Source organism: Mustela nivalis, assembly GCF_964662115.1.
Source record: "Mustela nivalis genome assembly, chromosome: X".
NCBI lineage: Eukaryota > Metazoa > Chordata > Mammalia > Carnivora > Mustelidae > Mustela > Mustela nivalis.
Window position 1 is genome coordinate 73,821,544 of NC_139040.1, and position 26,910 is coordinate 73,848,453.

The window sequence follows — 26,910 nt, forward strand, 5'->3', positions numbered from 1 at the left end:
AACTATTCTGTTGAACTTCGGATTTTAGTGATTGCCATCACCAGATGGAAAATTGAGAAGCAGCCTTTCTGTGGAGAGTAAGAATAATTGTGTCTAAAGTAGAAAAATAATCTAATTATATGACAATCTCTGTTAACAAAAATTCGTTTAAATTTTTTTTATTTTTAATTCAATTCAATTTAATTAACATATACTGTATTATTATTAGTTTCAGAGTTAGAATTTAGTGATTTGTTAGTTGCATACAACACCCTATGCTTATTACTTTAAGTGCCTTCCTAAAGCCCATCACCCAATTACTGCAGCCCCATAATCACCTCCCCTTCAACAACCCTCAGTTTGTTTCCTATAGTTAAGTGTCCCTTTTGAGAATTTGTCTCCATGTTTCATCTTATTTTATTTTTCCTTCTCTACCCCAAGTCCATCTCCTTTCCATCTTAAATTCCACATATGAGTGAAATCATACAGTATTTGTCTTTCTTTGAGTGACTTATATGCTTAGCATAATATCCTCTAGTTCTATCCATGCCATTGCAAATGGCAAGATTTCATTGTTTTTGATGGCTGAGTAATGTTCCACTATATAGACATACCACATCTTCTTTATCCATTCATATGTTAATGGACATCTGGGCACTTTCCATTTATTAGCTACTGTGAAAATTAATGCTGTATTAATTAATGCTGTACTGGAGACATTAGGGTGCATGTGCCCCTTCAAGTCACTATGTTTTTATCCTTTGGATATAGGCCTAGTAGTCCAAATGCTAGGTCTTAGATTAGCTTTATGTTTAGCTTTTTAAAACTTATGTCTTTATACTAATATATGCTGTATTACTTGTTTCAGAGGAAGAATTTAGTGATTCATCAGTTGTATACAACACCCAGTGCTCATTACTTTAAGCACCCTCCTTAATACCCATCACCCAGTTACCCCATCGTCCAACCCACCTCACATCCAGTAACCCTAAGTTTGTTTCCTACAGTTAAAGGTCCCTTATGGCTTCTCACCCTCACTGTATTCATCTTACTTTATTTTTTCCTTCCCATTTACTAAATTTATCTGATTTGTTTCTTAAATTCCACATATGAACTCGTGGTATTTGCCTTTCTCTAACTGACTCATTTCACTCAGCATAATACCCTCTAGTTCCATCCATATCATTGCAAATGCCAAGGTTTTGTTCCTTTTGATGGCAGAGTAATATTCCATTGTGTATATATACATATATATATATATATATATATATATATATATATATTTCTTCTTTATCCATTCATCTGTCAATTGACATCTGGACTTTTTTCATAGTTTGACAATTGTGGACATTACTTCTATAAACATTGGATTCAATGTGCCCCCTTTGAATCACTATTCTATTATCCATTATGATAAATAATTAGTAGTGCAGCTGCTGGGTCATAGGATAACTCTATCTTCAAATTATTTATTTATTTATATTGTATTTATATTTATTTATTTATATTTTGGTATTTACATATTTATATTAACATATACTGTATTATTAGATTAAGGGGTATAATCCAGTGATTCATCAGTTGTATGTAACACCCAGTGCTCATTACATCAAGTGCCTTCTTAATGCCCTTTACCCAATTATCCCAACATCTACACTTTCCCCTCCAGCAACCCTCAGTTTTTTGTAGTTAAGAATCTCTTATACTTTCCCTCCTACTCTTTTAAATTTATTTTTTATTTCCTTTTCTTTCCCTATGTTCATCTCTTTTGTTTCTTAAATTCCACATATGAGAGAAATAATATGTATTGGTCTTTCTCTGACTGACTTATTTACTTAACACAATACCCTCCAGTCCCATCCACGTCATTACAAATGACAAGATTTCATTCTTTTTGATGTGTGAGTATTATTGCATTGTGTATAGATACCATATCTTCTTTATCCATTCATTTGTTGATAGAAATTTGGGTTCTTTCCATATTTTGGCAATAGGGGACATTGCTTCTAAAAACATTGGGGTGCATGTGCTCCTTTGAATCACTATTGTTGTATCCTTTGGATAAATATCTAGTAGTGCAATTGTTGGATCAAAGAGTAACTCTATCTCTTTTTTAAAAAAAATTATTTATTTATTTGACAGAGATCACAAGTAGGCAGAGAGGCAGGCATAGAGAGAGAAGGGGAAGGAGGCTCCCTGCTGAGCAGAGAGCCTGATGTGGGTTTTGATCCCAGGACCCTGGGAACATGACCCAAGCTGAAGACAGAGGCTTTAACCCACTGAGCCACCCAGGCATCCCGAGTACCTCTATCTTTAATTTTTTGAAGAAACTTTATACTCTTTTCCAGAGTGGCTGTACAATTTTTTATTCCCACCAACAGTGTAAGAGGGTTTCTCTTTGCTTCTTTGCTGAGAGCTATTGTTTCCTGACTTGTTAATTTTAGCCAGTCTGACTGCTGTGAGGTGGCATTTCATTGTGGTTTTGATTTGTGTCTCCCTTAAACTGAGTGATGTTAAGCATTTTTTTTTTCACGTATCTGTTGGCCATCTGTATGTCTTCTTTGGAGAAATCTCTGTTCATGTCTTCTATCCGTTTCTTGACTGGATTTTCTGGTTTTGGGTGTTACATTTGATAAGTTCTTTTTTCTTTAATTTTTTCAATTTATTTATTTTCAGAAAAACAGTATTCATTATTTTTTCACCACACCCAGTGCTCCATGCAATCTGTGATCTCTATAATACCCACCACCCGGTACCCCAACCTCCCACCCCCCCGCCACTTCAAACCCCTCAGATTGTTTTTCAGAGTCCATAGTTTCTTGTGATTCACCTCCCCTTCCAATTTACCCCAACTACCTTCTCCTCTCTAACACCCCTTGTCCTCCATATTTGTTACGCTCCACAAATAAGTGAAACCATATGATAATTTACTCTCTCTGCTTGACTTATTTCACTCAGCATAATCTCTTCCAGTCCCATCCATGTTGCTACAAAAGTTGGGTATTCATCCTTTCTCATGGAGCATAATACTCCATAGTGTATATGGACCACATCTTCCTTATCCATTCATCCGTTGAAGGGCATCTTGATAAGTTCTTAATAGATTTTAGATACTAGTCCTTTATCTGTTAAGTCACTGGCAAATATCTTCTCCCATTTTATAGGTTGCCTTTTAGTTTTCTTGACTGTTTCTTTTACTGTGCAGAATCTTTTTATCTTCATAAATTCCCAGAGTTTATCTTTGTTTTTGTTTCCCTTGCCTTGGAAATGGGTGTAGGAGGAAGTTGCTGCAATCAAGTTGAAAGTTGTTGCATACTGTGTACTCTTTTAAGATTATCATGGATTCCTGTCTCACATTTAGGTCTTTCATCCATTTAAGTTTAATTGGTGTACAATGGTCCTGTTTCATTCTTCTGGGTCTCACTGTCCAACTTTCCCAGCATCATTTGTTGTAGAGACTTTTTTTCACTTGATATTCTTTCCTGCTTTGTCAAAAATTAGTTAGTTCTGGGTTCTCTATTCTGTTGTTCCACTTATCTGTTTCTCTTTTTGTGCCAATACCATGCTGTCTTAATGGTTACAGCTATGTAATGTATCTTAAAGCCTGGAATTGTGATGCCTCCTACTGGTTTTCTTTCTCATCATTACTATGGTTACTTGGGTTTTTTATGGTTTCATGCAAATTTTAGGATTATTTGTTCTACCACCATGAAAAATGCTGATGGCATTTTGATAGAGGTTGTATTGAACATGTAGATTGCTTTAGGTAACATAGACATTTTAACAATATTTGTTCTTCCAATCAACAATCATAGAATGTTTTTCCATTTCTTTGTGTCTTCCTCAATTTTGTTCACAAATGTTCTGTACTTTTCAGAGTACAGATCATTTACCTCTTTGGTTAGGTTTATTTCTAGCTATCTTATGTTTTTTGGTTCAGTTGTAAATGAGATCAATTCCTTGATATATCTTTCTTCTTTCTCATTGTTAGTATATATAAATGCAACCTATTTCTGTGCATTAATTTTGTATCTTGCCACTTTCCTGAGTCCTGGATGAGTTCTAGCAATTTTGGGATGACTTCTTTTGTTTTCCATGGAGTATCATGCCATCTGCAAACAAAATTTGACTTCTTCTTTGCTGATTTGGATGCCCGTTATTTCTTTTTGTTGTCTGATTGCTGAAACTGACTTCCAGTAATATGTTGAAGAGCAGCAGTGAGAATGGACATTCCTGTCATTTTCCTGGCCATAGGGGAAAATCCCTCAGTTTTTCTCCATTGAGTGTATATATATATATATATATCTATATATATATATATATATATATATTTTTTAATTTTTTATAAACATATATTTTTATCCCCAGGAGTACAGGTCTGTGAATCACCAGGTTTACACACTTCACAGCACTCACCAAAGCACATACCCTCCCCAATGTCCATAATCCCACCCCCTTCTCCCAAACCCCCTCCCCCCAGCAACCCTCAGTTTGTTTTGTGAGATTAAGAGTCACTTATGGTTTGTCTCCCTCCCAATCCCATTGAGTATATTTAATGTGGGTTTTCATATGTGGCTTTTATGACATTGAAGTATGTTCCCTCTATCTTTACATAGTGGAGATATTTTGAAGAAACAATGCTGCATTTTGTCAAATGTGTTTTCTGCATCTATTATGAGGCTCATGTTCTTGTCCTTTCTTTCCTCATTGATTTGTGGATGTTGAATCACTGTTGCAGCTGAGGAATAAATCCCACCTGTTCATGGTGAATAATCCTTTTAACGTACTATTGGATGTTACTAGATAATATCTTGGCAAGAATTTTGGCAACCATGTTCATAAAGGATATTGGTCTGTAATTCTTTTTGAGGGGTTCTTTGGTTTTGGGATCAAAGTAATGCTGGCCTCATAGAATGAATGTGGAAGTTTTCCTTCCATTTCTAATTTTTGAAATCGTTTCAGAGAATAGGTATTAATTCCTCTTTATTTTTTTATAAATATGTGTTTTATAATTTAATTTACTTTTTTCAATGTTCCAAGATTCATTGTTCATGCACACCCAGTGATCCATGCAATATGTGTCCTACTTAACACCCACCACCAGGTCCTCCCAAGCCCCCACCCCTCTCCAAAACCCTCAGTTTGTTTCTCAGAGTCTACAGTCTCTCAAGGTTCATCTCCCCTTCCCATTTCTCCCAACTCCCTTCTCCTCTTTAATATTTTGTAGAAATCACTTGGGAGGGCATGTGGCCATGGGCTCTTGTTTGTTGTAAGATTTTTGATAACTGATTCAATTTCTTTGCTGATGATGGGTCTGTTCAGGTTTTCTATTCCTTCCTGTTTCAGCTTTGGTAGTTTATATGTTTCTAGGAATGCCTCCATTTCTTCCAGATTGCCTAATTTGTTGTCATATAATTGCTCATAATATTCTCTTAGAATTGTTTTTAATTCTTATGCATTGGTTGTGTTGTCTCCTTTTTCTCTCATGGTTTTATTTATTTGAGTTCTCTCTCTCTCTCTCTCTATCTATCTCTTTCTCTCTCTCTCCCTCTCCATGTCTGGCTTAGAGTTCATTGATCTTCTTGATTCTCTTAAAGAAGCAGTTTCTATTTTCCTTGATCTGTTCTACCATTTTTCTGATTTCTCTATCATTGACTTATGCTCTAATCATTATTATTTCTCTTCTGCTGGATTTAGGCTTTATTTTCTCTTCTTTTTCCAGCTCCTTTAAGTGTAAGTTTAGGGTGTGTATTTAAGAATTTTCTTATTTCTTAAGACAGACCTCTATTGCTATATAATTCCCTCTTAGGACCACCCTTGCTGCATTCCAATGGTTCTAAAATGTAGTGTTCTGATTTTCATTTGCTTTCATGTATGTTTTAAATTCTTTTTAATTTCCTTGTTTCTCCATTTATTCTTTAGTAGGATGCTCTTTAATTCCATGTATTTGTGTTCCTACCAAAATTTTTCTTGTACTTGACTTCAAGTTTCAAAACATTGTGGTCTCTAAATATGCACAGAATAATCTCAGCATATTTTGTATCAGTTGAGAACTGATTTGTGATCCAGTATGTGATCTATTCTAGAGAATGTTCCATGTATATGTATATATACATACATATGTATATACATAATGTATATACATACATATATACATATACATTATGTATATATATGTAAGTTTTTCTTTCTTCCGTATTTTGGGAATCTAGTTTCTTTTAACAAACAAACCAAAATATACAAAATATATTGAAATATATCAAAATATACAAAATTTGATCAGTTATCTATCTATCTATCACTATGTGTGTGTGTGTATAAAAAGAATTGAAAATATAATAAAACAGCTAAAAAAACCTGAAATGCTGAAAAATAATTAAAAACCCACAAATGTTGTATACTGTTTTCCCCAAGGACTGATGTTTTGCAGTTCTCTATGATGGGTAAACTTCGTGCCATCTAGGTTTTCCTGCTGGTCTTCAGGGCAAGAGATCTGTTGCACTGATTCTTAGGTGTCCTTGCCCTTGTGGAATTGTGCCTCCATTGACAAGGGGCCCGAATCCATTTAAGAGGTTCTGTATTCCACTATATGGCACTGCTTGCTCCCTGAAAAGTTTAAGCACCAACAGAGGAGATGAACATGACAGAGACCCACTCTCCAGCCCTGGAGCTGAAAATCTGCATTCTCCATTCTTCAATGAGTCCTCGAAATAAAAGCAGCTGGTCACTTATGTCTCTCTGGTTTCTGACCAAACTATGTGTTCACCCAGCCTGTGACCCACCATTTTTATCTCAGGCATGTGAACCAATTTCCAGTCTTCAAAGTTTATGGACTCATGTAGTGGACCCACACTGTTCCTCCCGGGGAGGGGGGGGTCTTTCCCCACTTTCTACCTTTTCTGTGCCACTGCCCAAAGAACAATCAGGTGACCATGCAGTTGATCTCAGTTTATGGCAACACCAAGCACAAAGCCGCCTCCTAGTCCTGTTATTTTAGCTGGCTTCCCCACTCTGGTCCCTGGGAACCCTACTGGATTCAGGAACCCTCTTTCTTCTTTTGCTCCAGGGATCCTGTGACACAACACTGTCCCACATCAGATCCCATCCTGCTTCACCACCTGAGTACCATTATGCCAGGTTCATCTCTCACTGTAGCAGACTTCTGAAAGTTCTGATTTGTACTCTATTGCTTATAATAGAGTATCTTTCTTAAGCAGGTTCCCTCCCCTCCACCTTTTCTTTCAATATAGCACCCCAGATTCACATCTTCACACCTACTACCTTCCAAAAAGTGGTCACTTTTCTATTTGTGGAATTGCAACAATTCTTCTCTCAGAAGTCTGATTAATGTTGCAGGTGTTCAGAATAATCTGATAACTATCTATCTGAATTCCAGGGACCAGATGAAATTAGGTTCCCTTACTCCTCTGCCATCTCAACTCCTCTCTTTCCCCTACTTGCTGAACCTAAATTTGTTTAAAGTTTTAAAACATGTCAAGACAAGAGAAACTGGCACTATTTAACATAAAATCATTAGAAAAATTATTCCACAGTTCACTTAGAAATATGTGAATTTCAGGAAAATCACACACCAAATTTCTCTGTCCAAAGAAACCCATGATTCTTGAAGAGTAAAATGTTGCTCTGGAGTTGATGCCTCATGTATATGCTATCAAGATCATAGGGTTACTTACTTCAACCCAGGATTACTAATTTGTGGAGAAATACATTCTCACTGGTATCTAATTTAGTCATACCGGTAAATATGTTGTTAGTTGAAGCTTCTTATCGCCATACCTATCATGATGAAAGGGTCTACCTTGTTTTTCCACATATGGCACTAAGAGACCCCCTTCTGATTCTACAGTTTTAATGATTTATAGATGCAAAAATACATTTGTGGGAGGCCAAGAAAAGGCTCACTATCTGCCTCTGGAGTATAAAAGGACATTAAGAAGACTTTTCTCAGTAGCTTTCATTCTGCTACACTATACTTCTTAAGGAAAAGTTGAAACTTACTTTAAGTCCCCTGTGCTAAGCCTCACATATAGTAGATGCTCCCAAAATAGTTGCTAAATAGCTTATAAGACCCTGTAGGAAGAAAGCACTTTCTTGACCTTCCAAATTTTTCTTTTTGTCTTCATCACTGAATAGCAGCTATTTTTTTTTTTAATTTGCTTGTTATCTTATAGGCAAGCAAGATAGGAGGCAAAATTTTGAGGCAACAGTTAAAATTATTCACACAATGATGTAAATGTGTATGTATGTCTTGAACGAGCTGCTACTCACCTACCTTCCCATGTGCCCAGGATGAAGGAGGTAGGTGGGTGGTCATTATCTCTCTTTTCCAGTTCACCTACAAAACTATGGTTCTTAAAAGAAGCTGCAGTATCTTGAAACTTGGCTGTTAAGACTTCTTTGTAGAGGAATAAGAAGAAGCACAATTGGTGACTATTAAACATATGTCTCCCTCGGAGTAAAACCTTGCTAGAATACAGAAGGGACTGAAGAGGTTTAAGAAATGGTATCAGTCTTTGCTAGCTTTCTGAAAACTTAAACTTTACAGTGGCCTAGTGAACAGGAGAGAGAGAGAAGCAAATAAATACAAACTTGCAGTAGCAAAGAACAAATGCATACAAAAAAAGGAATCTAAGAATTTTCTAAATTTCATGAGCAAGTTAAAGGGATACCTAACACAATACATGACCAAGATGAGGAAGAAAGAAGTCTCTATAAGAAAAAAAAAAAAGCCAAACCAATAACCCCACTTTCTATATCTACCAATTGGAAAGAAGTATCATCTCTCTTGGTACAGATATTAAATCAGAAACCATTTGTTCCCCTAATGGGGATAAAAACTTTCATTTGTTCTAGTATGTATACATGTACTAGAGCAAAATAATATGGTGTGTGTGGTACATACTAGTATGTATAGTACTAGTGTGTATGTGTGTGTATGTGTTACCATATATAATATACCAAGGACAATATCACTGCAATACACAGTTCATATATATTAAATCACTAATACAGGTTAACCAATAAGAACCAAACCAATCCAAATTAGGACCATTAAGTAATGTGTAGTAGTCCATACATTAACTTAGTTTCATATATTTTCTTTTGGGGGGAATTAGCTTTGTATGGTTTCATGTTTTTACCCAAATATCATTTTAAGAAGGCCATTAAACCAAACAGAGAGAATAAATCTGTACAATTTTGGAGGCCAACTTGCATGTGTAAATACTAATCTTGTTTTTTCATGATACAAATATATTCCGGTCAAAAGGTTTTATTTGAGTTTGACAGAGTGAAAGTGACAGACATATTGGATATTTTAGTGTCCCAAATACCTTATTGGAGTCTGGAAGCAAAGCAATAGGGTTCAGACTGACCATAAATACTGTTGATATGCTAAAAGTAAACAGGCACCTGGGTGGCTCAGTGGGTTAAAGCCTCTGCCTTTGGCTCAGGTCGTGATCCCAAGGTCCTGGGATCAAGCCCCACATCAGGCTCTCTGCTCAATGGAGAACCTTCTTCCTCCTCTCTCTTTGCCTACTTCTTTGCCTACTTGTGATCTCTGTCTGTCAAATAAATAAGTAAAACATCTTTTAAAAAAGTGAACAGTCATGATGATGTTCTTACTATCTTTTAGTCAACAAAAGTCAACTTTGCAAGAATGATAAAAATTTATCATTATTACTTAAAATTTAAAGAAGCTCTCAAACCATAGTCTTTAATCTGAGAAAACATTAGAAGAAAAAAATTTTCAGAAAAGGTGTTTTCATAAATTTAATCAGAAGAAGAAATTAATATGCCAAGTGGATAAGTCAGACAGAGAAAAATACCATATAATTTTACTTATATGTGGCTTCTAAAAACCAAAACTAACCAACCAACAAAACAGAAATGGAATCATAAAGATAGCAAATCAACTGCTGGTTGCCAGAGGGGGTGGGATTAAGGGAGATGAGAGAAATAGGTGAAGGGGACTACAAGATACAAGCTTCCAGTTATAAAATAAATAGGTCACAAGGATGGAAAGCACTGAATAGGGAATATAATTAATAATATTGCAATAACATTGAGTGGTGATAGATGGTAAATAGCTTAATCTATAGAACTGAAGTGAGCATAGCTTAATGTATTGAATTGTCACATTAGTGTGTTGTACACTAGAAACTAATATAATATTGTCTGCCAAATATACTTCAATTTTTAAAAGTTCATACCTCAAAAAAGTCATACAAATTACAATTTACCACACAATTCCAGATATTTACCTCAGTTGAGTTTTAAAACCAACATATGAAATAAACAAGGTAAATACTTTAATTTATCCCATTACATAAATGAGAAAACTGAGGCTGTGAAATATTTTGTGACTTATTCTGTGTCATAAAACTCCAGACTGCTGGAGCTAGAACTGGAATATAGGTCCTCTGACCCAGAGTACCTTTTTCCTTCTGCCTTTCAGATCACTGCTGAGTAATATTCCACTGTATAGATATACTGTAATTTCTTTATTCATTCACTTGCTTATAAACCTTTGGGTTATTTGGAGTTTTACAAATAAAGCTGCTATAAATATGTGTATACAAATCTTTGCATGGACATATACTTTATTTTCTCTTTGATAATGACTAAGAGTGGAATGACTAATTCATATGGTAGTTTCATATTTAACTTTTTAAGAAACTGTCAAACTCTTTTCCCAGTGTAGTTGTATCAATTTATGTTCTCGCCAGCAGTGTATGTATGAATTTCTCTACATCTTTGTTTAAATATTCAGTTTTTGGTGTACTTGGCATCTTTTATTTTAATTTTAGTCATTCTAACAGGTATGCAATAGTATCTCATAGTGTTTCCTAGTTATTAATGATATGAACATCTTTTCTTATGCTTGTTTGAAATCATTATCTCTTTTATGGTGAAGTGATTATTCAAATATATTGCTTTTTTAAAAATTAGATGATCTGCTTTCGTACAAGTAATCTCTTATTTTTAAAATTTTTATTTATTTTTTAAATTTCTTTTCAGTGTTCCAGAATTCATTGTTTATGCACCACACACAGTGCTCCAAGCAATACGTGTTATGTATTGATTGCATGGAGTAATCTCTTATTTTTATTTTTACTTATTTGTTTATTTTTTAGTGTTTGGTTCAGAGATTTTACAAACCAGTAAACTATGAATGTAACACTACTATAATTACTAATGTAGTAATATACTAATAGCAACCATGTAATATAATCTCAATTTTATGTGTTAAAATCAAATGATAATAAGAATAAAAGTATGTAAAATTGTCATAAAAATGAAAACTCAATGAGGCCAAGACAGTTTTTGATTTCTGTTTAAAAATACAGATGTTCAAAAAAGTACTCATAGGTATTAATCATGATAAAAGATTCAGTTGGTAATAATTGTGGCTTGTTTAGAACTATATCCTCCCAATCAGTATATAATTTGAAAGAGCTAATTCCTGCTGCAAAAAAAAAAAAAAACCTCACAAAATTACATTCATGCCTCAATTATGAAGCAACCAATAGACTCAATTATTAAACAACCAATATACTGTTTTATATGGTAGCATATTAAAAATATATTTATTTCCCTTTCATTTATGATTAACTTTTCTCTATTTTACATAGTATTTTGCTTATTTTTTGAATACTACATTTTCTTTTTTTAATTTGAATTCATTTAGCCAAGTTATAGTACATTATTGGTTTATGATATGTTCAGTGTTTCATCAGTTCATTGAAGTATAATTAACACATTTTATTATATTAATTTCAGGTGCACAACCATCATGAATGAACAGTTTTATATTTTTCAGTGCTCACCGTAAGTCTCAATCCCTTTTATTTATTTAACCCATCCACCTTTCACATCCTCTCTGAAAACCACCAGTTTGTTCTTTGTATTTAGAAATCTATTTTGACTTCTCTTTTTATTTTTGTTTTTTTTTTCTTTTGTTTCTTGATTTTCACATATGGATGATGTCATATTGTATTTGTCTTTATCTCTCTGATTTATTTCACTTAGCATTATAACCTCTAGCTCCATCCATGTTGTTGCAAAAGGCAAGATCTTAATTTTTTTAATTTAAATTTAAATTCAATTAGCTAACATATAGTCATTAGTCTCAGATGTAGTGTTCATCAATTTACCAGTTGTTTATAACATCCAGTGCTCATCATATCACATGCTTTCCATATCACATGCCACCATCCAATTATCCCATCCACCACCCACCTCCCCTCCAGAAACTCTCAGTTTTTCCCTATAGTCATGAGTCTCTCATGGTTTATCTCCCTCTTTGAAGACTTCCAATTTCAGTTTTGCCTGTGTTGTCTTAAGAGATCTTATTCTTTTTTATGGGTGAGTAATAGTCCATTATATATATATATATATATATTTATATTATATATTGTGATATATAATATCATTATACACACACACACACACACACACATATATATATATATATATATATATATTTTTTTTTTCTCCTTTATCCATGTATCTATTGATGACACTTAGGTTGTTTTGATACCTTGAATATTGTAAATAATGGACAGTTGTAAATTGTAAATAATGTTGTGCTAAACACACAGTGCAATCTTTTCAATTTGTGGGGGTTTTTGTTCTGTTTTCTGTGAGTAAAAAAACAGTACTAAAATTATTGGGTCACATAAAACTTCTATTTTTAATTCCCTGAGGAAACTCCATTCTGTTTTCCACAATGGCTGTACCAATTTGCATTCCTACCAGCAATGTATGATGATTCCTTTTTCTCCACATCCTTGCCAGAACTTGGAATTTCTTGTCTTTTTGACTCTAGCCATTCTGACAGTTGCAGGGGGATATCTCATTTTGGTTTTTGATTTTCTTTTTCCCTGATGATTAGTGACAATGAGCAACTTTCCATGTGTTTCTTGGCCCTCTGTATATCTTCTCTGGGAAAATGTCTATTCAAGTCCCCTGACCATTTTTTAGTCAGATTGTTGTTGTTGTTTGTTTTGATTTTTGGTGTTGAAGTGCATACATTCCTTATAAATTTTGCATATAAACCCATTATCAAATATATATTTGCAAATAACTTCTCCCACTCTGTAGGTTACATCTTTATTTTATTGATAGTTTCCTTTTCTGTGCAAAAGCTTTTCATTTTGGTGTAGTCTCAATAGTTTATTTTTTCTCTTATTTCTCTTGCCAGAGGAGACATATCTAGAAAAACATTTCTATGACCAATGTCAAAGAAATTATTGCCCATGTTTTCTTTTAGGAATTTTACAGTTTTAGGTCCCACATTTAGGGCTTTTATCAATTCTAAGTTTATTTTTGTGTATGGTGTAAGAAATTGGTCCTGTTTCATTCTTTTGCATGTAGCTGTCCAGGTTTCCCATATCATTTGTTGAAGATACTGTCTTCTCCCCATTGTATATTCTTGCCTACTTTGACATAGATTAATTTGGCCACAAATTCTTGGGTTTATTTTTGCACTCTATTCTGCTGCACTGATCTATATGTTTATTTTTGTGCCAATACCATAATACTGTATTGATTACTATAGCTTTTTTAAATATCTTGAAATTTGGGATTGTATACCTCCAGCTTTTTTGTTTTTCAAAAGTGCTTGGGCTATTAAGTATCTTTTGCAGTTTCACACAAGTAAATATCCTGGAGGAGAACACAGGCAGTGATTTCTGACATGGGCCACACCAACATGTCTAGTTATGTCTCCTAAAGCAAGGAAAATGAAAGCAAAATAAACTATTAGGGCTACATCAAAATAAAAATCTTGTGACAACAAAGATGATAATCAACAAAATGAAAAGACAACCTACTGAGTGGGAGAAGATATTTGCAAATGATGTATCATATAAGGGGTTAATATCCCAAATATATAAACAACTTATATAAGTCAACACAACAATCTGATTAATAAATAAGAAGAGGATCTGAATACACATTTTTTTCTAAAGAAATGCTCAACCTCACTAATCAATAGGGAAATTACAATCAAAACCACAAGGAGATATCACCTTATACCAGTTAGAATGGCTAAAAGAAAAATGACAAAAAATATTGATAAGGATGTGGAGAAAAAGGAATCCTTGTGCACTGTTGGTGGGAATGTGACCTGGTGCAGTCATTGTGGAAAACAGTATGGAGGTTCTTCAAAAAATTAAAAATGGCAATACCTAATGAACTAATAATTCCATTGTGGAATTATTTATGAAAACACTAATTTGAAAAGTTATCTACACCCCTATGTTTATTGTAACATTATTTACAACTGCCAAGATCTGGAAGCAACATAAGAATCTATCAATAGATGAATGGACAAGGAAAATGTATATATAAACAATATAATATTACACAGTCACAAAAAAAGATGAGATCATGCCATTTGAGATAACATGGATGGCATGGAGGGTATTATGCTAAAAGAAATAAGTCAGAGTGAAAAATACAAACACCATAAGATTCCACTCATAAGTGGAATCCAAAAAACTCTGAAGACTAAACAAAGAAAAAGAAGAATCATACCTATAAATACAAAGAACAAACTGATAGTTTTAGGGGAAGGGGATGGGAGTTGAGCAAAATTGTTGAAGGAGACAGGGAGATACAGGCTTCCAGATATGGAATGAATAAATCATGGGGATAAAAAGTACAACATAAGGAATGCAGTCAATAATATTGTAATAGTGATGTATACTTGTAATGACACAGCATTATTGTATAAACTTGTCAAATCACTATGCTCTAAACCTGAAACTAATCATGTGTCAACAACACTCAAGAAAAAAAAATCTATTTGATATATGTAGATCAATTTTGTCCTTTCATTTTTTCTGTATAGCATATTTTATTTAATCATTCTCCCAATGATTGTTCTATTTTAATCCTTAGCAAGTTTTAAAATAGGGGCTCATAGGGGCACCTTTGTGGCTCAGTCATTAAGCATCTGCCTTTGGCTCAGCTCATGATTCCAGGGTCCCAGGACTGAGCCCCACATCAGGCTCCCTGCTCGGCAGGAAGCCTGCTTCTCCCTCTCCCACTACACCCTGCTTGGGTTCCCTCTCTAGCTGTGTCTCTATCTGTCAAATAAATAAATAAAATCTCTTAAAAAATAAAATAGGAGCTCATAAACACTTTCAAATTAACTTGTATTTTAATATAAATTAATTAATATAAACAATATAATAATATAAAATAAATTATATAATATGAATTATATAAATAATATAAATGAATGAAACTAACCTCAAGAGAAGGATTTTTAAAATGTTACTCATTTCAAATTATTCACTAAATTGGTAACCATTTAATAGCCACTTACTTAATACTTCTAGAATAAATGGATAGATGAAATATAAATTAAAGTAGCACATATGGTGGAGTTTAGCTCAGGGCTTCTCAGAAGTATGTATACAGAATCAGATTTGTGGCACCTTGTGCCTTATGTTAAAAAAAAAAAATTCTGTTTCACCAGATGGAGCCCAAATTTAATTTCCAAAGCTATCAGTTTGGGTTTATTTAGTTATGTAGCAAGGGAAAATCATTTAACCTTAAGAGGTTAAATAATTATAATTAATTAAATAATTAAATAATCATTTAATAATTCAAATAAGTTAATATTTAAATATTAATAACACTTTAAATAATAAAATAAGTTAATAATTTGTACTTTTATTTTAAAGTTAAGCTTTTTCATCTGTAAGAGGAAGAAAATTAAAGAAGATTAATGGGTTGGCCTAGCTAGATGGTTAAATAAGATATAAATATAAGAGATTTTTTTAAAGATTTTATTTATTTATTTGACAAAGAGGGATCGCAGGTAGGCAGAGAGAGAGAGGAGGAAGCAGGCTCCCTGCGGAGCAGAGAGCCAGATGTAGAGCTCAATCCCAGGAACCTGGGATCATGACCTGAGCCAAAGGCAGAGGCATTAACCCACTGAGCCACCCAGGTGCACCTAAATATAAGAGATTCTAAATCACTGGAAACATAACAAGGCTGAGAAAATTACATTACCTAAACTCTCTTCTCATAGAGAGTATTACATGAGAGTTTGGGAAGAATACTTTAAAAACATAAGTGATGGTGTTGGCAGGATCTAAAGGACATACATCTATGGCTGATAAGCTGTCTTCTGAGGAGAAGAGGATTCTGCTAATTTTAGGTCTGTATTTGGAGTGCCTGTAACATTAAAAGTAATCAAGTTATAGATTTCAGGGCATGTTTTCTCCATGAATACAGGGATTTGTGCTTAGAACTGAAAGTAGTCCACAGTTGGTGCTCAATGTATATTTAAATGAATGAATGAGTGAATGCTGCCAGTAATCCTTCTTTTCCCCCATACAACTTCCACTATCACCTTCCCATAAACATTGAACAGTATTAAAAAGTCTGTTTGAAGGTATGCATATTATTAGATTACTTAAATTATCCTACATCTTCATCTAGAGCTAGAGCTAAGAATACTTATCTCACAGGACTCTTGAGAAGTTAAAAAAATAATGTGTAAGAAAATGGCTGGCTTGGTGCCCAATGCATTATAGGTAATCAATAAATTTTAGTCGCCTTCTGTCTTGTCCTAGGAAAAATATCTATTCAGTTTTGTAGCAGGCATGCACCTTTATCTACTCTGGTCCTTAATATCTTTATATTTTCTTTATACTTTCAACTTTCAACAACTTTATAAAGTATAAATATCTTTATACTTTCAACCTCATTCCAACTTAGAATATATTGCTGTAGTAAGTATCCTTTCCTCTGTCAAGAAGGGACAATGATTATTTGGGTCTTTCTGCACAGTTCTTTACTCCAACTTTCAATCTATCAGAGCTTGGGAACCCACACCATTTGGACCAATATGAAAGTAAGTTCTACCCAAGTTGACAAGTTGTTCCTTCTATGGTGTTAAAATTACTTTGTGCATAAGGATTGAAAAAATAATTCATCCATTTTCATTCATTATGAGTTATTTAATTGTCCCAAAAGCTAATAAATAAATTATTATCCAGAACCACATGATATCTACTATAATTACTTAAAAAATAATTTATGAAGATAAAAACAGTCTAGAAATTGTGGAAAGTAAAACACTAACTTTTAGAGAAAAGTGAAAGAGGACAATATGTAAGATAGTGATAGAGACGGCAGACCCTAGTACTCTCTCCTCCCATGAACATGACTAGATAACTATCAAATCACCCTAAATACCCCGGAAATTGACCTAAGGACTGAGAGAACAAACTATGCAACTAAAGCAAGAGAAGAGGCCACATGAAAGGTAGGAGGTGCAGAGATAGGTTTTAAGAGAGAAACAGACTATAGGTGCAATGGAGGGCATGGAGCTGTGAGAAAGAAAGACAACCACATGGCAACATACCACAGGAATGGTTTCCACAAAGCCATTGGCTTGGAAAAAGAGAAGGGCTGAATATTATGAGTTCTTGCAGCAAAAACAGCTTAAAGCCTGGAGTTTTACAGCTTAGCAAGATAGAGCCTGGAGGGCACTGCACTGATCCTCAGGACAAAGCAGGGAAACAACCCCAGGGCAGACAACATGGAAAAAGTGATCTGAAGAGTGCCTGTAGCACAGAAAGGGGAGATGATTTGATCTTCTCAGAGTGTGACTCTAGGAGGCAAGATTTAAAGGGATGCCTCACTGGGAAGAAAAGAGTGGGCTAGTGCCAGTTCCCTCCCCTGCCCTTCAGCATAAACGTTCTTTCCCCTGCTCCTCAGAATAGATACAGAGTCAATTGCAGAAAGCAGCACAGTGCTGAAGACACTCACTGCCTAACATGATTTCACAAAGCCCCATTCCCATGTGCCCAGGCAGAACTGCCTTTTTGTCCCAGCATAGCAGACATCTTCCCCAGAAGACTAGGGAAAAAATACCCTGTCCAAACCAGGTCTCCCAACCAGACATCTTGTAGGACTTCAAATCACAAGCAGACCAGAGCACACTTAGCAAAAATTTAGCACCTTCACGACAGGGATGAAACACTGACCAAAGCAAAGACAGCCTCTGCAGATGACTGGCCTGAAAGACAGAACAGTAAAAACACAAAGGAAGAGAACAGGCAGCACACACAAAAAAAAAGATAATTACTGAACCACCCTAGGGACTACATAATTTCTAACTCATAAGGAAATTAGATTCAGAAGTGGGAGACATAACTGACTTTTTAAAAACAATTTTTAGAGATTTTATTCTCTCCCTGAGTTGGGTATTTTTGTTGTTGTAGTTGTTAATAAGATTTCATTTTTTAATTTAATATTTTTTCAGTGTAACAGAATTCATTGTTTATGTACACACCCAGTGCTCCATGCAATACGTGCCTTCCATAATACCCACCACCAGGCTCACCCAACCTCCCACCCCTGACCTTCCATAACCCTCAGATTGTTTTTCAGACTCCATAGTCTGTCTCCCTCCAATTTCCCTCAACTCCCTTCTCCTCTCCATCTCCCCATGTCCTCCATGTCATTTCTTATGCTCCACAAATAAGTGAAACCATATGATAATTGACCCTCTCTGCTTGACTTATTTCACTCAGAATAATCTCTTATAGTCCCATCCACATTGATACAAAAGTTAGGTACCCTTCCTTTCTGACGGAGGCATAATACTCCATAGTGTATATGGACCACATCTTCCTTATCCATTCGTCCACTGAAGGGCATCTTGGTTCTTCCCACAGTTTGGTGACCATGGCCATTGCTGCTATGAATATTGGGGTAGAGATGGCCCTTCTTTTCACTACATCTGTATCTTTGGGGTAAATACCCAGTAGTGCAATTGCAGGGTCATAGGGAAGCACTATTTTTAATTTCTTTTTTTTTTCCTTTTTATATATTTATTTTTAAATTTTTTTTAATTTTTTATTTTTTATAAACATATATTTTTATCCCCCGGGGTACAGGTCTGTGAATCACCAGGTTTACACACTTCACAGCACTCACCAAAGCACATACCCTCCCCAATGTCCATAATCCCACCCCCTTCTCCCAAACCCCCTCCCCCCAGCAACCCTCAGTTTGTTTTCTGAGATTAAGAGTCACTTATGGTTTGTCTCCCTCCCAATCCCATCTTGTTTCATTGATTCTTCTCCGACCCACTTAAACCCCCATATTGCATCACCACTTCCTCATATCAGGGAGATCATATGATAGTTGTCTTTCTCTGCTTGACTTATTTCGCTAAGCATGATACGCTCTAGTTCCATCATGTTGTCCCAAATGGCAAGATTTCATTTCTTTTGATGGCTGCATAGTATTCCATTGTGTATATATACCACATCTTCTTGATCCATTCATCTGTTGATGGACATCTAGGTTCTTTCCACAGTTTGGCTATTGTGGACATTGCTGCTGTAAACAGTCGGGTGCATGTGCCCCTTTGGATCACTACGTTTGTATCTTTAGGGTAAATACCCAATAGTGCAATTGCTGGGTCATAGGGCAGTTCTATTTTAAACATTTGAGGAGCCTCCATGCTGTTTTCCAGAGTGGCTGCACCAGCTTGCATTGCCACCAACAGTGTAGGAGGGTTCCCCTTTCTCCGCATCCTCGCCAGCATCTGTCATTTCCTGACTTGTTGATTTTAGCCATTCTGACTGGTGTGAGGTGATATCGCATTGTGGTTTTAATTTGTATTTCCCTGATGCCGAGTGATATGGAGCACTTTTTCATGTGTCTGTTGGCCATCTGGATGTCTTCTTTGCAGAAATGTCTGTTCATGTCCTCTGCCCATTTCTTGATTGGATTATTTGTTCTTTGGGTGTTGAGTTTGCTAAGTCCTTTATAGATTCTGGACCCTAGTCCTTTATCTGATATGTCGTTTGAAAATATCTTCTCCCATTCTGTCAGTTGTCTTTTGATTTTGTTAACTGTTTCCTTTACTGTGCAAAAGCTTTTGATCTTGATGAAATCGCAATAGTTCATTTTTGCCCTTGCTTCCCTTGCCTTTTGCGTTGTTCCTAGGAAGATGTTGCTGCGGCTGAGGTCGAAGAGGTTGCTGCCTGTGTTCTCCTCAAGGATTTTGATGGATTCCTTTCGCACATTGAGGTCCTTCATCCATTTTGAGTCGATTTTTGTGTGTGGTGTAAGGAAATGGTCCAATTTCATTTTTCTGCATGTGGCTGTCCAATTTTCCCAGCACCATTTATTGAAGAGGCTGTCTTTTTTCCATTGCACAGTCTTTCCTGCTTTGTCGAAGATTAGTTGACTGTAGAGTTGAGGGTCTATTTCTGGGCTCTCTGTTCTCTTCCATTGATCTATGTGTCTGTTTTTGTGCCAGTACCATGCTGTCTTGACGATGACAGCTTTGTAATAGAGCTTGAAGTCCGGAATTGTGATGCCACCAACATTGGCTTTCTTTTTCAATATCCCTTTGGCTATTCGAGGTCTTTTCTGGTTCCATATAAATTTTAGAATTATTTGTTCCATTTCTTTGAAAAAGATGGATGGTACTTTGATAGGAATTGCATTAAATGTGTAGATTGCTTTAGGTAGCATAGACATTTTCACAATATTTATTCTTCCAATCCAGGAGCATGGAACATTTTCCATTTCTTTGTGTCTTCCTCAATTTCTTTCATGAGTACTTTATAGTTTTCTGAGTATGGATTCTGTGCCTCTTTGGTTAGGTTTATTCCTAGGTATCTTATGGTTTTGGGTGCAATTGTAAATGGAATTGACTCCTTAATTTCTCTTTCTTCTGTCTTGTTGATGGTGTAGAGAAATGCAACTGATTTCTGTGCATTGATTTTATATCCTGACACTTTACTGAATTCCTGTATAAGTTCTAGCAGTTTTGGAGTGGAGTCTTTTGGGTTTTCCACATATAGTATCATATCATCTGCGAAGAGTGATAATTTGACTTCTCCTCTGCCAATTTGGATGCCTTTAATTTCCTTTTGGTGTCTGATTGCTGAGGCTAGGACCTCTAGTACTATGTTGAATAGCAGTGGTGATAATGGACATCCCTGCGTGTTCCTGACCTTAGCGGAAAAGCTTTCAGTTTTTCTCCATTGAGAATGATATTTGCGGTGGGTTTTTCATAGATGGCTTTGATGATATTGAGGTATGTGCCCTCTATCCCTACACTTTGAAGAGCTTTGATCAGGAAGGGATGCTGTACTTTGTCAAATGCTTTTTCAGCATCTATTGAAAGTATCATATGGTTCTTGTTCTTTCTTTTATTGATGTGTTGTATCACATTGACTGATTTGCGGATGTTGAACCAACCTTGCAGCCCTGGAATAAATCCCACTTGGTCGTGGTGAATAATCTTTTTAATGTACTGTTGAATCCTATTGGCTAGTATTTTGTTGAGTATTTTCGCATCTGTATTCATCAAAGATATCGGTCTATAGCTCTCTTTTTTGATGGGATCTTTGTCTGGTTTTAGGATCAAGGTGATCCTGGCCTCATAAAATGAGTTTGGAAGTTTTCCTTCCATTTCTATTTTTGGAACAGTTTCAGGAGAATAGGAATTAGTTCTTCTTTAAATGTTTGGTAGAATTCCCCTGGGAAGCTGTCTGGCCCTGGGCTTTTGTTTGTTTGGACATTTTTAATGACTGTTTCAATCTCCTTACTGGTTATGGGTCTGTTCAGGCTTTCTATTTCTTCCTGGTTCCGTTGTGGTAGTTTATATGTTTCTAGGAATGCCTCCATTTCTTCCAGATTGTCAAATTTATTGGCGTAGAGTTGCTCATAGTATGTTCTTATAATAGTTTGTATATCTTTGGTGTTAGTTGTGATCTCTCCTCTTTCATTCATGATTTTATTTATTTGGGTCCTTTCTCTTTTCTTTTTGATAAGTCGGGCCAAGGGTTTATCAATTTTATTAATTCTTTCAAAGAACCAGCTCCTAGTTTCGTTGATTTGTTCTATTGTTTTTTTGGTTTCTATTTCATTGATTTCTGCTCTGATCTTTATGATTTCTCTTCTCCTGCTGGGCTTAGGGTTTCTTTCTTGTTCTTTCTCCAGCTCCTTTAGGTGTAGGGTTAGGTTGTGTACCTGAGACCTTTCTTGTTTCTTGAGAAAGGCTTGTACCGCTATATATTTTCCTCTCAGGACTGCCTTTGTTGTGCCCCACAGATTTTGAACCGTTGTATTTTCATTATCATTTGTTTCCATGATTTTTTTCAATTCTTCTTTAATTACCTGGTTGACCCATTCATTCTTTAGAAGGATGCTGTTTAGTCTCCATGTATTTGGGTTCTTTTCAAACTTCCTTTTTTGGTTGAGTTCTAGCTTTAGAGCATTGTGGTCTGAAAATATGCAGGGAATGATCCCAATCTTTTGATACCGGTTGAGTCCTGATTTAGGACTGAGGATGTGATCTATTCTGGAGAATGTTCCATGTGCACTAGAGAAGAATGTGTGTTCTGTTGCTTTGGGATGAAATGTTCTGAATATATCTGTGATGTCCATCTGGTCCAGTGTGTCCTTTAAGGCCTTTATTTCCTTGCTGATCTTTTGCTTGGATGACCTGTCCATTTCAGTGAGGGGAGTGTTAAAGTCCCCTACTATTATTGTTTTATTGTTTATGTGTTTCTGTTATTTTGTTATTAATTGGTTTATATAGTTGTCTGCTCCCACGTTGGGGGCATAGATATTTAAAATTGTTAGATCTTCTTGTTGGACAGACCCTTTGATTATGATGTAATGTCCTTCCTCATCTCTTATTATAGTCTTTGGCTTAAAATCTAATTGATCTGATATAAGGATTGCCACTCCTGCTTTCTTCTGATGTCCATTAGCATGGTAAATTCTTTTCCACCCCCTCACTCTAAATCTGGAGGTGTCTTCGGGCTTAAAATGAGTTTCTTGGAGGCAACATATAGATGGGTTTTGTTTTTTTATCCATTCTGATAGCCTGTGTCTTTTGACAGGGGCATTTAGCCCATTAACATTCAGGGTAACTATTGAGAGATATGTATTTAGTGCCATTGTATTGCCTGTAACGTGACTGTTACTGTATATGGTCTCTGTTCCTTTCTGATCTACCACTTGTAGGCTCTCTCTTTGCTTAGAGGACCCCTTTCAATATTTCCTGTAGAGCTGGTTTGGTGTTTGCAAATTCTTTCAGTTTCTGTTTGTCCTGGAAGCTTTTAATCTCTCCTTCTATTTTCAATGACAGCTTAGCTGGATATAGTATTCTTGGCTGCATGTTTTTCTCGTTTAGTGCTCTGAAAATATCATGCCAGCTCTTTCTGGCCTGCCAGGTCTCTGTGGATAAGTCAGCTGCCAATCTAATATTTTTACCATTGTATGTTACAGACTTCTTTTCCCAGGCTGCTTTCAGGATTTTCTCTTTGTCACTGAGACTTGTACATTTTACTATTAGGTGACGGGGTGTGGGCCTATTCTTATTGATTTTGAGGGGTGTTCTCTGAACCTCCTGAATTTTGATGCTCGTTCCCTTTGCCATATTGGGGAAATTCTCCCCAATAATTCTCTCCAGTATACCTTCTGCTCCCCTCTCTCTTTCTTCTTCTTCTGGAATCCCAATTATTCTAATGTTGTTTCGTCTTATGGTGTCACTTATCTTTCGAATTCTCCCCTCGTGGTCCAGTAGCTGTTTGTCCCTCTTTTGCTCAGCTTCTTTATTCTCTGTCATTTTGTCTTCTATATCACTAATTATTTCTTCTGCCTCATTTATCCTAGCAGTGAGAGCCTCCATTTTTTATTGTACCTCATTAATAGCTTTTTTGATTTCAACTTGGTTAGATTTTAGTTCTTTTATTTCTCCAGAAAGGGCTTTTATATCTCTCGAGAGGGTTTCTCTAATATCTTCCATGCCTTTTTCGAGCCTGGCTAGAACCTTGAGAATTGTCATTCTGAACTCTAGATCTGACATATTACCAATGTCTGTATGGATTAGGTCCCTAGCCTTTGGTACTGCCTCTTGTTCTTTTTTTTGTGTTGAATTTTTCCGTCTTGTTATTTTGTCCAGATAAGAGTATATGAAGGAGCAAGGAAAATACTAAAAGGGTGGCAACAACCCCAGGAAAATATGCTTTAACCAAATTAGAAGAGATACCAAATCGTGAGGATGGAGAAAGGGGATAAAAAGAGGCTCAAAAAGGAAGAAAGAAAAAAAAAGAAAAGAAAAGAAAAGAATTTTAAAAAAGGAAAGAAAACAAATAAGAAAAATATAAAAAAGAAAATATATATATATATTATATAAACTAGTTAAAAAATGTTAAAAAAAGAAAAAGGTAAAAGTTAAAAAAAACTTTACCAGAAGGGGAGATAAAAAAACAAAAAATGAAAAAGAAAAAAATTAAATTAACTGCAAGACTAAAAAAACATCACAGGGAAAAAGCCATGAGTTCTGTGCTTTGCTTTCTCCTCCTCTGGAATTCTGCTGCTCTCCTTGGTATTGAAACCGCACTCCTTGGTAGGTGAACTTGGTCTTGGATGGATTTCTTGTTGATCTTGTCGGGGAGGGGCCTGTTATAGAGATTCTCAAGTGTCTTTGCCCCAGGCGAAATTGCACCGCCCTTAGCAGGGGCCGTGGTAAGTAATCCGCTCGGGTTTGCTTTCAGGAGCTTTTGTTCCAGGAGCTTTTGTTCCCTGAGCGCTTTCCGTAGAGTTCCGGAGGACGGGAATACAAATGGCGGCCTCCTGGTCTCCGGCCCGGAGGAGCTGAGAGCCCAGGGCCCCACTCCTCAGTGCGCCCTCAGAGAACAGCGCCCAGTTACTCCCGTCTGCCTGACCTCCGGCCGTGCTCCAAGCTCACCGAGCCTGCGACGGGTTCAAGGTAACACCGAGCTATGAGTTTCCTGTCGGCTCTGTCTCTGTAGCCGGCTTTCCCGTTCCAATACCCGCAAGCTCCCCGATCCTTCTGTGACCCTGCGGGACCTGAGGCCACGCTGACCCCGCGTGGGCTTCGCCCCGGTTTAGCCTCTGGAGTGATGTCCCTCAGCGGAACAGACTTTTAAAAGTCCTGATTTTGTGCGCCGTTGCTCTGCTGCTTGCCGGGAGCTGGCCCCTTCCCCCGGGGTCTATCTTCCCGTCGCTTTGGATTCACTTCTCCTCCAGTCCTACCTTTCAGAAAGTGGTTCTTTTTCTGTTTCCAGAATTGCTGTTCTTCTTCTCTTCGATCTGCTGATGGATTTTCAGGTGTTTGCAATCTTTAGATAAGCTATCTAGCTGATCTCCAGCTAGCTGAAGTAGTCTCAGCCTGCTACTTCTCCGCCATCTTGACTCCTCCCCCTATTTTTAATTTCTTAAGGAATCTCCACACTGTTCTCCAAAGTGGCTGTACCAAATTGGATTCCCACCAACAATGTAAGAGGGTTCCCCTTTGTCTGCATCTTCTCCAACATACGTTGTTTCCTATCTTGCTAATTTTGGCCATTCTAACTGGTGTAAGGTGGAATCTCAATGTGGTTTTAATTTGAATCTCCCTGATGGCTAGTGATGATGAGCATTTTTTCATGTGTCTGATAGCCATTTGTATGTCTTCATTTGAGAAGTGTCTGTTCACATCTTCTGCCCATTTTTTGACATGATTAGCTGTTTTGTGTTGAGGTGAGTTGTTTTGAGTTGAGTTTGAGAATTTCTTTATAGATCCTGGACATCAGCCTTTTGTCTGCACTGTCATTTGCAAATATCTTCTCCCATTTCTTGGGTTGCCTCTTTGTTTTGTTGACTGTTTACTTTGCTGTGCAGAATCTTTTGATCTTGATGAAGTCCCAAAAGTTCATTTTATCTTTTGTTTCCTTTCACTTTGGAGACATACCTTGAAAGAAGTTGCTGTGGCTGATATTGAAGAGGTTACTGCCTGTGTTCTCCTCTAGGATTCTGATGGATTCCTGTCTCACGTTGAGGTTTTTTTATCCATTTCGAGTTTATCTTTGTGTATGGTGTAAGAGAATGGTCGAGTTTCATTCTTCTACATATAGCTGTCCAGTTTTCCCAGCACCATTTATTGAAGAGACTGTCTTTTTTCCACTCTATATTTTTTTCCTGCTTTGTTGAAGATTATTTGACCATGGAGTAGAGGGTCCATATTTAGGCTCTCTACTCTGTTCCAGTGATCTATGTGTCTGTTCTTATGCCAGTACCATGCTGTCTTGGTGATCACAGCTTTGTAGTAAAGCTTGAAATCAGGCAAAGTGATGCCACCAGTTTTGTTTTTCTTTTTCAACATTTCCTTAGCAATTCGGGGTCTCTTCTGATTCCATACAAATTTTAGAGTTGTTTTTTCCATCTCTTTGAAAAATACTGGTGGACTTTTGATCAGAATGGCATTAAATGTATAGATTGCTCTAGGCAGTATAGACATTTTAACAATCATAACTGATTTTTTTAACAGAGAAAGCAGAGACATAAACAAAATGTAAAAATAGGGGAATTTATCCCAAATGGAAGAACAAGATAGAACAAGAACAAAAACAGAGCCAGAGATCTAAGTGAAACAGATAATAGTAACATGCTTAATTGAGCATTTAAAGCAACAATCATATAAATACCAGCTGGGCTTGAGGAAAAAAAATAGAAGACATCAGTGAGAACCTTAAGATCTCCCTTCAGAAGAAATCATCATAGATGAAGAATGCAATAAATGAGATGGGAAACAGGTTTGATGCAATGAACAGCAGAGGAGTGAATTAAACACCTAGAAGATAAAGTAATGGAAAGTGATGAAGTTGAGTAAAAGAAGGAAAGGAAAATTACTCAATATGAGAATATACTTAGGGAAGTCTATGACTTCATCAAACATGATAACATGCATATTATAAGAGTCCCAGAAGAAGAAAAAGAGAGAAGGGAGGACAGAAAATTTATGTGAAAAAGAGACAGGAATCAACATGGCAGAGGAGTAGCAGAGTGAGATGACTGCAGGTCACAGGAGTTCAGCAAGATAGTTATAAAATGGGGCGC

The 26,910-nt window shown here is 36.1% G+C and overlaps 1 protein-coding gene across 8 annotated transcripts in view; it reads right to left on the reverse strand.

Moving 5' to 3' along the window:
- The window catches only part of ZC3H12B (zinc finger CCCH-type containing 12B), a 596,951-nt gene that overhangs the window by 195,342 nt on the left and 374,699 nt on the right, over positions 1 to 26,910 (reverse strand). The window contains exon 2 of one of the 8 annotated variants that reach the window (XM_082715902.1): positions 8,273 to 8,392. The exons of the other annotated variants lie outside the window; for them this stretch is intronic. The gene's annotated coding sequence lies outside the window, so the exon portion shown is untranslated. The remainder of the gene's footprint in view (positions 1 to 8,272; positions 8,393 to 26,910) is intronic. 8 annotated transcript variants of the gene reach the window in all.